We start from the raw sequence: 16,541 nt of genomic DNA, 5'->3' as shown, positions 1-16,541 counted from the left end.
GGGAACTCCGTCCGAGAGCTGTACGGGTGACTCTGGGGGCCCCTTTTGTCGGGGGGCCAACAGACCTCTCCCTACCCACCTTCTTCCCTTGAAGCTAGGTGACCAAAATAAACTTGCAGTTTTGCTCCTACCCTTGCCTAGTCGCTGGTTCTTTTGTACCCGCTCTGGTGGTCTTAGAAAAACAAAACAAAAACCAACTTAAAAATTTTTTAAAAATACAGGATATGGATGAAAAATTCTCCAGAGAAATTGATATCAAAATTAAAACAATCACAACTTCTGGAAATGAAAGATACACTTAGAGAAATGCAAAATAGACTGGAAAGTTTCAACAGTAGAATGGAACAAGTAGGAAGAACTTCAGAACTCAAAGATAAGGCTTTCAAATTAACCCAATCACACAAAGACAAAGGAAAAAGAATTTTACAAATGAACAAAGCCTCCAATAAGTTTGGGATTATGTTAAACAACCAAAACTAAAAATCATTGGTGTTCCCAAGGAAGAAGAGAAATCTAAAAGTTTGGAAAACTTATTTGAGGGAATAACCAAGGAAAACTTCCCTGGCCATGCTAGAGATCTAGACATCCAAATACAAGAAGCTCAAAGAACACCTGGAAAGTTTATCGTGAAAAGATCATCACCTAGGCACTTAGTCATCAGCTTATCTAAAGTCAACACAAAGGAAAGAAACTTGAGTTGTGACAAAAAAGCATCAGGTAACCTATATAGGAAAACCTATCAGATTAACAGAAGATATCTCAGCAAAAACCCCACAAGTAAGAAGGAATTGGGGTCCTATCCATAGCCTCCTTAAACAAAACAATTATCAGCCAAGAATTTTGCATCCAGTGAAACTAGGCTTCGTAAATGAAGAACAGATAAAGTATTTTTCAGACAAACAAATGCTGAGAAAATTTGCCACTACCAAGCCAGCACTATAAGAAATGCTAAAAGGAGTTCTAAATATTGAAATAAAACCTTGAAATACACCAAAATAGAACCTCCTTAAAACATAAATTTCATAGGGCCTATGAAACAATGAAACAATGGGAAAAAACAAGGTATTAAGGCAACAACTAACACAATGAATAGAACAGTACCTCACATCTCAATGCTAACATTGAATGTAAATGGGCTAAATGCTCTGCTTAAAAAGTACAGAATGGCAGAATGGATAAAAATCCACCAACCAAGTATCTGCTATCTTCAAAAGACTCACCTAACACATAAGGGCTCACATAAACTTAAGGTAAAGAGGTGGAAAAGATATTCCATGCAAATGGAAACCAAAAGTGAGCAGGAGCAGCTATTCTTATATCAGACAAAACAGACTTTAAAGCAACAGAAGTTAAAAAAAAAAAAAAAAAAAAAAAAAAAAAAAAAAAGGACAAAAAGGTACATTATATAACAATAAAAGGATTAGTACAGCAGGAAAATATTATAATCCTAAATATACATGCACCTAACACTGGAGCTCCCAATTTTATAAAACAATTGGTACTAGATGTAAGAAATAAGATAAGATGACAACACAGTAATACTGGGGAATTTCAATACTCCACTGACTGCACTAGACAGGTAATTAAGGCAGAAAGTCAACAAAGAAACAATAGATTTAGGCCGGGTGCGGTGGCTTACGCCTGTAATCCCAGCACTTTGGGAGGCTGAGGCAGCCGGATCACGAGGTCAGGAGATCAAGACCATCCTGGCTAACACAGTGAAACCCCATCTCTACTAAAAATAAAAAAAATTAGCTGGGCGTGGTGGCAGGCGCCTGTAGTCCCAGCTACCCGGGAGGCTGAGGCAGGAGAATGGTGTGAATCCAGGATGCAGAGCTTGCAGTGAGCAGAGATCTCGCCACTGCACTCCAGCCTGGGCGACAGAGAGGGATTCCGTCTCAAAAAAAAAAAAAGAAAGAAAAAAGAAAAAACAAAGAAGCAATAGACTTAAACCATACCCTAGAACAAACGGACTTAGCAGATTTTAACAGGACATTCTACCCAAACAGCTGCAGAATGTACATTGTTTTCGTTGGCACACACATAGGTCACTTCTTTTGTGACCTATTATATGGTCATTATATGGGCATATGGTCTCTCTTTGAGAACATTTCCATTGAGAATGGGAACATACTCAAAGATAATATAATAGGTCATATGATAGGTCACATATGATAGGTCACAAAAGAAGTCTCAATAAATTTAAGAAAATTGAAATTATATCAAGTATCCTCTCAGACTCTAGTGGAATAATACAGAAAATTAATTCCAAAAAGAACCCTCAAAACTATACAAATACATGAAAATTGGCTGGGAGTGGTGGCTCATGCCTATAATCCCCACACTTTGGGAGGCTGAGGCAGGTGGATCACCTGAGGCCAGGAGTTCGAGATCAGCCCGGCCAACATGGCAAAACTCTATCTCTACTAAGAATACAAAAAATAGCTGGGCATGGTGGCACATGCCTGTAATCCCAGCTACTTGGGAGGCTGAGGCAGGAGAATCACTTGAACCCAGGAGGCAGAGGTTGCAGTGAGTCGAGATCACAAAATTGCACCCCAGCCTAGGCAACAAGAGCAAAACCCAGTCTCAGGAAAAAAAGAAAAAGAAAAGAACCTGATCTTGAATGATCCATGGGTCAACAATGAAATCAAGAAGAGAATTAAATAATTATTTGAACTGAATGATAACAGTGAAACAAAATTTAGCAAAGCCTCTAGGAAACAGTAAAAGCAGTGGTAAGAGAAAAGTTCATAGCATTAAATCCCTATATCAAAAAGCCTGAAAGAGCACAAATAGACAATCTAAGGTCATACGTTAAGGAACTATCGAAACAAGAACAAACCAAACCCAAACCCAGCAGAAGAAAAGAAATAACAAAGATCTGAGCAGAACTAAATGAAATTGAAACAAACAAACAAAAACGACACAAAAGACAAATGAAACAAAAAGTTAGTTCTTTGAAAAGATGAACCAAATTGAAAGACCATTAGCAAGCTAACCAAGAAAAGAAGAGAGAAGATCCAAACAAGCTCAATTAGAAATGAAATGGGAGATATTACAACCGCCACCACAGAAATACAAAAGATCATTCAAGGCTACTATGAACACTTTTATGCACACAAACTAGAAAATCTAGAGGAGATGAATAAATTCCCAGAAACATACAATACTCCCAGATTAAATCAGGAAGAAATAGAAACTCTAAACAGTTCAATATCAAGTAGTAAGATTAAAATAGTAATAAAAAATGTTAACAAAAACATGTCCAGGACCAGATGGATTCAGAGATAAATTCTATCAGACATTCAAAGAAAACTTGATACCAATCTTACTGAAACTACTCCAAAAGATAAAGAGGAAATTCTCCCTGAAACATTCTATGAAGCCAATATCACCCTAATACGAAAACCAGGAAAAGATATAAGAAAAAAAGTAAACTACAGACCAATATTCCCAATGAACATAATACAAAAATCCTCATCAAAATACTAGCTAACCAAATCCAACAGCATATCAAAAAGATAATACACCATGAACAAGTGGATTTTATACAAGGGATGCAGGGATGGTCTAACATACACAAGTCAATAAATGTGATACATCACATAAACAGAATTAAAAACAAAAATCATATAATTATCTCAGCAGATGCAGAAAAAGCATTTGATAATATCCAGCATCCTTTATGATTAAAACCCTTAGCAAACTTGGCATAGAAGAGACATACTTCTAGGTAATAAAAACTACCTATGACAAACACACAGCTGACATCATATTGAATGAGGAAAAGTTGAAAACATTCCTCCTGAGAACTAGAACAAGACAAGGATGCCCACTTTCACTGCTTCCATTCAACATAGTACTGGAAGTCCTAGCTAGGGCAATCAGACAAGAGAAATAAATAAATGGCACCCAGATTGGTAAAGAGGAAGTCAAACTCTCTGTTCACCAAGGATATAATTTTTATACCTAGAAAACCTAAGGACTCATCCAAACAGTTCCTAGATCTGATAAATTAATTCAGTCAAGTTTCAGGATACAAAATCAATGTACACAAATCAGTAGTACTGCTATACACCAACAACGACCAAACTGAGAATCAAATCAAGAACTCAATCTCTTTTACAACAGCTGCAAAACAAAAAACAAACAACAAAAACCACTTAGAAATATACCTAACCAAGGAGGTGGAAGATCTCTACAAGGAAAACTACAAAACACTGCTGTAAGAAATCATAGACGATACAAACAAATGGAAACACAACCCACGCTCAGATGGGTAGAATCAATATAGTGAAAATGACCATACTGCCAAAAGCAATATATAGATTTAATGCAATTCCTATCAAAGTACCATCATCATTCTTCACAAAACTCAAAGAAAAAATCCTAAAATTCGTATGAAACCGAAAAGGAGCCTGCATAGCTAGCCAAAGCAAGACTAAGCAAAAAGAACAAATCTGGAGGCTTCACATTATCTGACTTCAAACTATACTACAAGGCTCTAGTTACCAGATCAGCATGGTACTGGTATAAAAATAGGCACATAGACCTAAGGAACAGACCACATAGACCAAGGGAACCCAGAAATAAAGACAAATATTTATGGCCAACTGATCTTTGATAAAGCAAACAAGAACATGAAGTAGGGAAAGAACACCCTATTCAACAAAAGGTGCTGGGATAATTGGCAAGCCACATGTAGCAGAATAAAATCAGGTCTTCATCTCTCAACTTATATAAACATTAACTTAATATGGATCAAAGTCTTAAATCTAAGGCATGAAACCAGAAAAATTCTAGAAGATGACATTGGAAACACTCTTCTAGATGTTGGCTTAGGCAAAGAGTTCATGACCAAGAACCCAAAAGCAAATGAAACAAAAATAAAGAGATGGGACCTAATTAAACTAAAAAGTTTCTGCACAGCAAAAAAATCAGCAGAGTAAACACACAACCCACAGGGTGGGAGAAAGTATTTGCAAACTATGCATCCAATAAAGGACTAATATCCAGAATCTACAAGAAACTCAAACAAATCATCAAGAAAAAAAAATAATATTTCCATCAAAAAATGGGCAAAGGACATGAATAGACAATTATCAAAAGAAAATATACAAATGGCCAACAAACACATGAAAAAATGCTCAACATCACTAATTATCAGGGAAAAGCAAATTAAAACTATAATGAGATACCATTCTACTCCTACAAGAATGGCCATAATTTTGAAAACCTCAAATTAATAGATGTTGGTGTGGATGTGGTAAAAAAAAAAAAAAAAAAAAAAAAAAAAAAAAAAAAAAAAAAAAAACACTCTTACGCTACTGGTGGGAATGTAAACTAGTACAACCACTATGGAAAACAGGGTGGAGATTCCTTAAACAACTAAAAGTAGAACTATCATTTGATCTAGCAATCACACTACTGGGTATCTACCCAGAGGAAAATAAGTAATTACATGAAAAAGATACTTAAACATGAATATTTTCAGCAGCACAATTCACAGTTGCAAAAATACGGAACTAGCCCAAATGGCCATCAACCAACAAGTGGATAAAGAAAATGTGGTATTTTTTTTTTTTTTCACCATGGGGTACTATTCAGCCATAAAAAGGAACAAAATAATGTCTTTTGCAGCAATCTGGATGGAGTTGGAGACCATTATTCTAAGTGAAGGAACTCAGGAATGAAAAACCAAATATTGTACATTCTCACTTATAAATGGGAGCTAAGCTATGAGGATGCAAAGGCATAAGAATGATATAATGGACCCTGGGGACATAGGGAGAAGGGTGGAAGGGGCTAACAGACAAAAGACTACACATTGGGTATAGTGTACACTGCTCATGTGACAGATCCACCAAAATATCAGAAATCACCACTAAATAACTTGCCCATGTAACCAAAACCACCTGTTCCCTAAAAATTATTGAATAATTATTTAAAATTATGAACTATAATTTATATAATTTTAATTTCCCTTTAGTTTTGCCAGCTTTTTCTTCTGCTACAAGGTGCATGGCAATAGCATTATAATATATTCTTGATCAATCTTTTTTTAATTTTACTAAGTGCTTCTCTTTAGTAACTCCTGTTTGAAAATCTACTTTGTCAGAAATATCTTTACTTCAGCTTTGAATGATGTTGCTATAAATGATACTTTACTATGAATGATGCTATAAATATTTGGCTATAAATAATGTTTCCATTATATATATTTTCCATAATTTTACTTTTAATTTATATGTGCCTTTATATTTAAACTGCATTTCTTTTAAAAATATATAGTTGGGCCTTGATTTTCTTAAAGTTTAATTTGGTAATCTATGCATCTTAATTAGAGTTTTAAATTTATATACAATAGATTCATTGTTCTAGTTAGGTTTAATCTATAATATTGCTACTTATTTTATAATTGTCTCTTTTTTCCTTGTGTATTATTTTTCTTGTTTGTTTCCTTTCCTGCATTTTGTTGGCTTGAGTGTTTGCTTAGTTTCCCATAATCTTCTTCATCAGCTTTAGCTATATCATTGATATGACTTGGCTATGTCCCCACCCAAATCTCATCTTTAATTGTAGCTCCCATAATTCCCATGTGTTGTGAGAGGACTCAGTGGGAAATTATTGAATCATAGGGGTCAGTTTCCTCCATACCATTCTCATGGTAGTGAATAAGTCTCAGGAGATCTGGTGGTTTTATAAAAGGAAATCCCTTTCGCTTGGCTCTCATTCTCTCGTCTGCTGCCATGTAAGACATGCCTCTCTCATATTAGCCTATATATTACCTATTCATAGTGTTCTTTCTTTTATGTTGGTATGAGTTTCCATCTGGTATCACTTTCCTTCAGCTTGGAGAGTTTACTTTACCATCTTTACAATGCATGCATCAAATTTTCTCAGCCTTTGTTATCTGAAAATGTCTTTATTTTGTCTTCATTGTTGAGGGATCATTTTTGCTGATTATGAAATTATAGGATTAATTTATTCTTCTTCAATATTTTAAAGCTACTATCTCCTGGCCTGCATTGTTTCTTATCGTATCAGTTGTCATTCTTCTTATTGCTCTCACAATGTCTTTTTTCCTCTGTGTACTTTTAAGGCTTTCTCTTCATTTTTCTGCAATCTTACTCTTTCAATTGGTCTTTATTTTTATGCGATTTAACAACTTGACATTTGACAATGTGCCTATTTATAGTTTTATGGTGTGCTTTTCCTGTTGGATTTTGTCAAGTTTTTGGTTTTTAAAATATATATTTTCCATTATATTTAGAAAATACTTGGCTATTACGTGTTTACATTGTTTTCTGCTTCAAACTCTTCTTTTCTTCTTTTGGGCCTTTAATTACACATTCGACCATTTGTTATTCTTCCACAGGTCACTGAAGTTCTAGTTATTATTTTTAGACTGCCTACTCTTTGTGTTTTAGTTTGGATAGTTACTGTTGTCTTGCTACAAGTTTATCTTTTCTTCTCAATCTTGAATCCGCTGTTAAGGTCCATTCAATGAATTTTACATTTCAGATGAAAGATTTGTCAGCTGTAGACCTCCTATATTTTAAAAAATAGCTTCCATTGCACTATTACATTTCACAACTGTTCATATATTACATCTATATCTTAATTTTCATATTAAAAATATTTATAACATTTTTATAGTGCTTATTGTCTTTGTCTGCTCATTTTAACACCCGTGTCACCTCTGAGTCTATTTCTTTTGACGATTGTTTCCCCCGGTTATGATTCATATGTTCTTTCTTCTTGATTTTATGTCTGACATTATGGGTGCTACATTGTTAAGGGTCTAAAATTTTTTGTTTTAAATTTTGATTTTTCTTCTGGCAGTAAATTAATTAATTGGATCATCAGCTTTATCTCACTAGAGTTTTTAAAATTTTATTTTAGGATTTGTTAGCCCTTACACTATGATTAAAGCACCTTTATAATGAAAAGAAAAAAAAAATTTTTTCTCTCTGGGTCTTTACCTGAATTCTCTGAGTGTTCAACGAAGTTTCTTCACTTAGTCTGATTGAAATTCCAGTGATTCCTAGCATTATACAGCATACAGTATCTTCAATAAGCTTCCTATTCTCCTGTGCATGGGCAGCTTTGTATTTGGTTAAAGACTCAAGGAGACTCCAAGCTAATTTCTAGAGCTCCTTTCTCACCATAACTTCCTCTTCTGCATTATCTTAGCCCCCAAATTCTACATTCCTCTTCTCCATTACATTATCCTCGGAATTTCAGAAGCCTTACATTCCAATCTTTGTTTCCTCCACCCAGAAAGATCTTTGCTCTCTGCTTGGTGTCTACTTCTTTAAGCCACAGTCAAGAAACTTCACCAGGAAGAAAACTTACATTTTTGTACACTATCTGTACCTTGCCTAAAAAATTGCTTTACTTACTTTTTCTGTTTTATAGTTAATCATGGTAGGATGGGAAGTCTAATATACTTTATTTCATCATGGCATAACTGAAAGTAGAACATAAAAAAAGCAGATTCTGGCTGGGCACGGTGACTTACACCTGTAATCCCAGCACTTTGGGAGGCCAAGGCTGGTGGATCATCTGAGGTCAGGAGTTCGAGACCAGCCTGGACAACATGGTGAAACTCTGTCTTTACTAAAAATACAAAAATTAGTCAGGCATGCTGACAAGCACCTGTAATCCCAACTACTCAGGAGGCTGAGGCAGGAGAATGGCTTGAACCCAGGAGGCAGAGGTTGCAGTGACTGGAGATTGTGCCACTGCACTCCAGCCTGGGTGACAAAGCAAGACTCCATCTCAAAAAAAAAAAAAAAAGAAAAAAAAAAAGAAAAAAAAGCAGTTTCCACATTCACATGTCCTTTTGTGATCCTCATTGTTCTAAGTACAAAGGACTGGAACCACCCAATAACACATACATACAAACAAGAAATTGTGCAACATAATACATAGATGTTAAAGTGAGTGGTGTGTGTTAAAAGTCCAGTTGCTATGCATGGATTCATGCTATATCATTTACTGAGTAAGCATTTGGACAGTCACTGTTCTAGGCTCTGGGTATGTGAAAATGAAAAGTCATCATGTATTCAGATGTCTTTTTTGCAGAGGGAGGAGGAAAGACAGGTGTTGAGATGGGAAAGTTGGGACCTGAGAAAGGAATGTGAACACGATGTATAAATGAGTTTGTGGCTTATAGTTAAGGTTGAATTGAGGCTAGATCATGGATTACTTTCAATGGGGTCTTTATCCTCCAACAGTGGCTTGCAAATTTTATTGACAATGACCCACAGGAAAAAAATACTTTTCCCTACATGCAAACCACATACACACACCCATCTTTAATCACACACACACACACACACACACACGTACAAACATAACTAAGGCAAACATGTTTCCAAAAACCTCCACATACGCTTTTACCCTTACTATCTGAAATGCCCTTTGATATTTTTTACTTAATTTCATTCTACATTGCTTCATTTGTAAAGGATTCTGGCATGACTCACTGAAGGAATTACATCAACTCTTACGAGGCTAAGCCCCACAGTGGGTAAACACTGCTCCAGTGGAGTTCATAGAAGTATCTGGACTAGTGCAGGGCTTTAGGAATATAAACTGGAACCATTGCACAGGACATAATAGAGGGGAAAGTGTGATATTATAATTTACATATATTGGTTTTCATTCACAGTTCCTGGCTTGTAACCCCATAGCCCTTGTTAGAGTAAACAGAATCTCTCCCTCTCTTACCTTCTCCTTCTCTCCTTTCACCTGCCCTAGGCAGACTCTAATCTGACTATACGTCATAAGACTCTCATACTGGCCGGGCGCGGTGGCTCAAGCCTGTAATCCCAGCACTTTGGGAGGCCGAGACGGGCCGATCACGAGGTCAGGAGATCGAGACCATCCTGGCTAACACGGTGAAACCCCGTGTCTACTAAAATACAAAACTAGCCGGGCGAGGTGGCGGGCGCCTGTGGTCCCAGCTACTCGGGAGGCTGAGGCAGGAGAATGGCGTAAACCCGGGAGGCGGAGCTTGCAGTGAGTTGAGATCTGGCCACTGCACTCCAGTCCGGGCGACAGAGCGAGACTCCGCCTCAAAAAAAAAAAAAAAAAAAAAAAGACTCTCATACCATGGAGGAAGGAATGCTGCACAGAGAGGCCAAGAAGAATCTGAACAGACAGGCCCCTCTGGGTTTAAATCATACTCTTTTTGTTCAATCACATTTCTACAGGGTTGCCAATCATGCCTATCAAATGGAGTCTCCATAAAAGGCCCAAGAGGACAGGGTTAGGAGAGTTCCCATGTAGCTAAACATGTAGAGTTTCCTGGACGGTGGTGCACCTGTGGAGAGCATGGAAGCTCTGCACCCCTTCTCCTATGCCTTGCCCTATGCAACTCTTCCCCTGTATCCTTTGTAATATAATACCCTTTATAATAAACCAATAAACCTAAGTAAACATTCTCTGAGCCACTCTAGCAAATTAATCAAGCCCAAAGAGGGAGGCCATGAGAAGCCCAGCTTGAAGCTGATCAGTCAGAAATTCCAGAGGCTTAGACTCAGTACTGGTATCTGAAAGGGAGGCATTCTTGTAAGAATGAGCCCTCAATCTGCGAGATCTAAGGCTATCTCCAGGAAGACAGCACCAGAATTAAATTGAATTAGAGGACACCCAGTTGCTGTCCACTGCTTGGAATGTGGAGAAAACCCCCCAAACATTTGGTCATGGAAACCTTGTGTTGATTGTTGCATTGGTGTAAAAAATGTTATAATAATGAATAATATTAATTAATTAAGTTTTAAAATAATTAGGTATATTTTAAATGAATTGCATTTTATTATAAAGCATACATTTTCAAACCAACTTGTGGTCTCAAAATAACTATATTTCTCCTTGAATATTTACAAAAAACAAAAAAGATTTATAATTAAAATGACAGGTGATGCTTTAACAAAGAAAGCTTTTAGTTTTATGATTGCTGTGGTAGTTACAATCAGGTGAGGGGACCAAATATTCTAAAATGTTTTATTAAAAACAACAAGAAAGCCATCTCAGGAAGAGAAAGAGAACTGTCAGGTTATTTAATCTCTTCCAGCTGATTCTTCATGGGAGAACGAATATGTCATTTAATATTTCTAAATACTAATATGGGCTGTGCTAGAAACCTTGTCCAAAGCAGGGAGTTTAATGGGCGCACAATAGGTTTAATCTTAAACTTGACTGGGCGCGGTGGCTCACGCCTGTAACCCCAGCACTTTGGGAGGCCAAAGAGGGCGGATCATGAGGTCAAGAGATCAAAACCATCCTGGCAAACATGGTCAAACCCCATTTCGACTAAAAATACAAAAATTAGCTGGGCGTGGTACGTGCCTGTAGCCCCAGCTACTCAGGAGACTGAGGCAGGAGAATCGCTTGAACCTGGGAGGCAGAGGTTGCAGGGAGCCGAGATTGCACCATTGCACTCCAGCCTGGTGACAGAGCAAGGCTGTGTCTCAAAAATAAGTAAGTAAATAAATAAAATAGCAATTTCAAGTTACTATGCATTTACATAGTAAAATGTATGTATTTCAGTGATAGCACATTTTTATTGGTATTTTAATGTCAGATCATTTTCAAGTTGGATGTTTTGTGAACTGAAATGAGTATCATGCTCTTTTTTGTAAAACGAATGACTTTGTCTTTTATCTTTTTGTAAAGTGTCTGCATCTTCATTTATCCAAATCCTGTATAGACACTCTTTTTCCAAAATACCGTATGGGCAGACTATGTTGTTCCAAGATGGATACCAAAAATGAATAGCACAAATAGCTTTTGATACAAACAACAACCAACAACCAAACAATTCCTATACATAGGCACAGAAGTATTTCACTTTGATGTGAGAATAACAGTCCACACATATCTACCAGCGTTTATGAGCTCAGTCATTCTCTACCAATGCTGCTGTGAAGTTTGGTGCTCTATCGTCTATGCCCTTCCCAAAGAGCAATCTTTTCAGCTACCTACATATCATGAACTTCAATCCCCCAGGTCCTACTGACTAATAGTAAAGCTTGGAACCTCTTACTAACTTAGCTCTGGTCATCAATTTAAACATACTAGTAGGAGGACCACAAGCAGAACTGCCTCAGAGGCCACCGCACAGTATGTATCCACCCCTTAGAAGCATGCTCAGGGATTCAGTGCTTCCAGTAGACACAGTTTTAGTACATATATTCCCCAAGCTATAGGGGCTTTGTACAATCTTGCAATCTTCCTAATTTGAATAACTCTAGAGTGAAACACATTGAATATATCAGGCTCCAATTTTGTTGGTTATAAAGCTCTCTCAGAATTCCAACTGTAGCCTTGCCTGCTATATTGGGTTGATTAGGCCGTTTTGCCTCAACCAAAATAATCCACATTTTTCCATAAGTTGTTAAGATAATTGCTCTGAATAAGATCATATCCTGCTTGGACTTCCCACTTCCTGAGATGTTGTTACTAAATACAATTAGTTAGTTCTGTAAAATGGATATAGGAAGTCAGACAGTTCTCTGGAGAAGAAATTTGAGTTTACTATAAGAACGTGTTTGAAACAGAACCATCAAACCAAAATGACAATGTGCACACATTAAAGGTACCAAGAAAACTCATGTGATGGGATGTTTAGAAGTAAAGCCAAGAATGAAATGGTACTAAGTACTTAGTAATGGTACTAAGTTTTCATTCAACAGGACACCTAGATTAACTTCAGATCAATCTCAAGAGAGATTGGTCTAATTGGACATTACTGTTACTATGCCAACGATTGAAAAGAATCATAATTTGGTGTATCTAGGTCTCATTGCAGGAAGTTTCTTGTATTTACAACAAACAATTACTTCTATATTATTGTACATATAAGATAATGCATAGGTTTTATATATATACTTTTTTTCTATCATTCCATCTAAACCTTTAGAAATTGTTAAACAAAATTTTCTGATACTTGTTAAAGAGGGTAAGAAAAACTTTATTCAAGGGACCACTGCAATGGGGTTTTACAATAGGGAAGAAAAATCAAGCTCAACTCCAAATACAAAGAAAAGTGGGGATTTATAGCCAAAGAGCATGGTGGTGATCAGTGGATAAAACATTACTAAAAGGAAACATCAGGGTCAGGGGGATTCTAGCTAGACTGACTTGACAGGATTCTTCTTGCTGAAGACAGGCCATAGTGATAAGTCCTGGGAATGGTGGAAGATTAGAATTTGATCAGATATCCAAGGTTGGGGATTTTCGCCGAATGAACCTAGCTGCATTTTTGCTAAAACTGAATTCAGCATGCCAAGGATGAGTTTTTGTCAAAATACAATTTTAAATAATTACTTGAAAGGTAAAACTGACTAGAAAAGTGGTTTAATGAAATCTCACCTCTCAAAACAATATAGAGATGTCAATAATCCGAATTGTTAGTTCTGCCACCATTGCCAATAAAAATTATTGAATGCTAGCTGCATGTCAGGTCCTATACTAGGTCTGAGAATAAAAGGAATAAGACACATTCTATTAATGCAAAGGTAGCCCATATAATATAGCAACTAAAAGTATTTGTAAATCAATGACAAAATCGCTGCCATTAGAACAAGAGCCTCAATACGGCTTCTTGAAAAGACAAACAAAAAAATTTTCAATCAAGACTCTCTTTGTATTCAACTACCACAAAATAAACATTTTTTTTTTTTTCCAATAGCACATGGAACACTTTCTAGGATAGACTGTATGTTAGGCCACAAAAAATGTCTCAACAAATTTTTAAAAATTGCAATCATATTAAGTATCTTCTCAGACCACAGTGGAATAAAAATGGACATCAATATGAAGAGAATCTTCGGAAACCACATAAATCATATAAATACACAGAAATTAAATAACATGCTCCTGAACTTCCATAGGTTAATGAAAAAATTCAGATGGAGGTTAAAAAATTTCTTGAAACAAATGAAAATGGAAACACGACATACCAAGACCTGTGGGATACAGCAAAAGCAGAACTAATACGAAAGTTTGTAGCAATAAATGCCCACATCAAATAAGTAGAAAAATTTCAAATAAACAGTTTAACAACGCACCTCAAGAAACAAGAAAAGCAAGAACAAACCAAATCCAAAATTAGCAGAAGGCAAGAAATAATAAACAGCACAGAACTAAACAAAATAGGGACTTTAATAAAAAAGAAACACAAAGGGTCAATGAAATGATAAGTCGGTTCTTTGAAAAGATAACAAAATTGATAAACTGCTAACTAGAGTAATCAATAAAAGGAGAGAGAAAACCCAAATAATATCAGCAAATGATAATGGAGATATTACAATTGATATCACAGAAATATAAACTATTATCAGAGACTATTATATAAAACTATATGCTAACATACTGGAAAATTCAGGGGAAATGGATACATTTCTGGAACAACTCAACCTAGCAAGATTGAATCAGGAAGAAATACAACACCTGAACAGACCAATCACAACTAGAGAGAATGAGTCAGTAATAAAAATTATCCTACCAAACAAAAGCACAGGACCAGATGGATTCACTGCTGAATACTACCAAATGTATAAAGAATTAATACCAATCTTCCTCAAACTATTCTTTAAAAAATTGAGGAGTGAATTCTCCCTGATACATTCTTTGTATTACCCTGATGTCAAAAATAGACAAGAATGCAACCCAAATAGGAAACTACAGGTTAATATCTTGATGAATATAGATGCAAGAATCCTTAACAAAATACAAGCAAACTGAATTCAATAGCACATCAAAAAGATAATACACAATGATCAAAGGGGATTTATATCAGAGATGCAAGGATGGTTTGACATATACACACCAATAAATGTTATACATCACACCAACAGAATGAAGGACAATGCAGAAAAAGCACTTAATAAAATTCAACATTCCATCATGATTAAAAACTCTCAACAAACTAGGCATAGAAAGAACATACCTCAAAATAATAAAGACCATATATGACAAGCCCACAGCTAACATATTGAATTGGGGAAAGTTGAAAGCCTTTTCTCTAAAAACTGGAACAAGACAAGGATGCCCAGTTTCACTACTCTTATTCAAGAGAGAACTGAAAGTCCTAGCCAAATAAATTAGGCAAGAGAAAGAAAGAAAACATACTTAAGTTGGAAGATAGTCCCTTTTTGTAAATGACATAATCTTATATTTAGAAAATTTAAAAACCACCAAATAGCTTTTATAGCTGATAAGCAAATTCAATAAAGTAACAGGATACAAAATGAACATACAGAAATCAGTAGCATTTCTGTACACTAATACTGAAATAGCTGAAAAATAAATCAAGGCCAGGTGCAGTGGCTCAAACCTGTAGTCCCAAGTCTTTAGGAGGCCAAGGCAGAGGATTGCTTGAGCCCAGGAGTTCAAGACTAGCCTGTGCAACATAGAGAACTCATCTCTACCAGTGAATGAATGAACAAATCAATAAATAAAGCAATTTCATTTACAATTCGTACAGTACAAATACATACCTAGGAATAAATTTAACCAAGGCCATGAAAGACCCTACAAGAACAATTGCAAAACACTGATGACAGAAATTGAAGAGGACACAAACAAACGGAAAGGCACCCCATGTTCATGAATTGGAAGAATTAATATCATTAAAATGATCATGTTACCAAAGACAATCTATAGATTTGATTCAATTCCTATAAAAATACCAATATTATTTTTACAGAAATAGCAAAAACAATCCGAAAATTCATATGGAACCAATAAAGAGCCCATATAGCCAAAGCAATCCTAAGCATAAAGAACAAAGCTGGAAACAGCACAGTATCTGACTTTAAATTATATTACAAGGCTATAGTAATTAATACAGCATAAGCTGGAAACAGCACAATATTTGACTTCAAATTATATTACAAGGCTATAGTAATCAAAACAGCTTGGTAGTGGTATAAAAATAGACACAAAGAACAACATAACTGAATAGAGAACCCAGAAATAAATCCACATACTTACAGACAACTGATTTTCAACAGAAGCACTAAGAACTATTTTGAAAGAACACTCTCTTCAATAAATGGTGCTGGATAAATTGGCTATCCATATGCAGAAGAGAAAAGCTGAAAAGTATTTCTCACCACAAGCAAATATCAACTCAAGATGGATTAAAGACTTAAATGTATATATACATAATGGAATACCATTTGTCTACGGAAAAAAATGAAAACAGGTCATTTGCAGCAACATAGATGGAGCTGGAGGCCATTATGTTCAGTGAAATAGGCCAGGCAACAGAAAGACAAATACTGCATGTTCTTACTCATATGTGGTAGCTAAAAAAGTTGATCTCCTGGAGATAGAGAACAAAATTATCAGTACCAGAGGCTGGAAAGGATGTGAGGGTGGGAAGGGGAAATGAAGAGAGGTTGGTGAATGGGTACAAACTTATAGTTAGATGGAAGAAATAGGGGCTAATGTTAGCTAGCAACTGGGGTGACCATAGTTAGCGATGATACATTGTATATTTCAAAATAGCTAGAAGA

At 36.0% G+C, this 16,541-nt stretch overlaps 1 long non-coding RNA gene across 2 annotated transcripts in view; it reads right to left on the bottom strand.

The window, feature by feature from the left end:
• Positions 1–8,184, bottom strand: part of LOC108533534 (uncharacterized) — a 24,384-nt gene extending 16,200 nt beyond the window's left edge. For both annotated transcript variants that reach the window (XR_001886753.1, XR_001886754.1), the window contains exon 1: positions 7,989–8,184. This is a non-coding gene — a long non-coding RNA (uncharacterized LOC108533534). The remainder of the gene's footprint in view (positions 1–7,988) is intronic.
• Between the last annotated feature and the right edge of the window lie 8,357 nt (positions 8,185–16,541).

This window comes from Rhinopithecus bieti, unplaced genomic scaffold (assembly GCF_001698545.2).
Source record: "Rhinopithecus bieti isolate Rb0 unplaced genomic scaffold, ASM169854v2 scaffold_11655, whole genome shotgun sequence".
NCBI lineage: Eukaryota > Metazoa > Chordata > Mammalia > Primates > Cercopithecidae > Rhinopithecus > Rhinopithecus bieti.
This window is presented reverse-complemented; position numbering and strand designations above follow the sequence as displayed.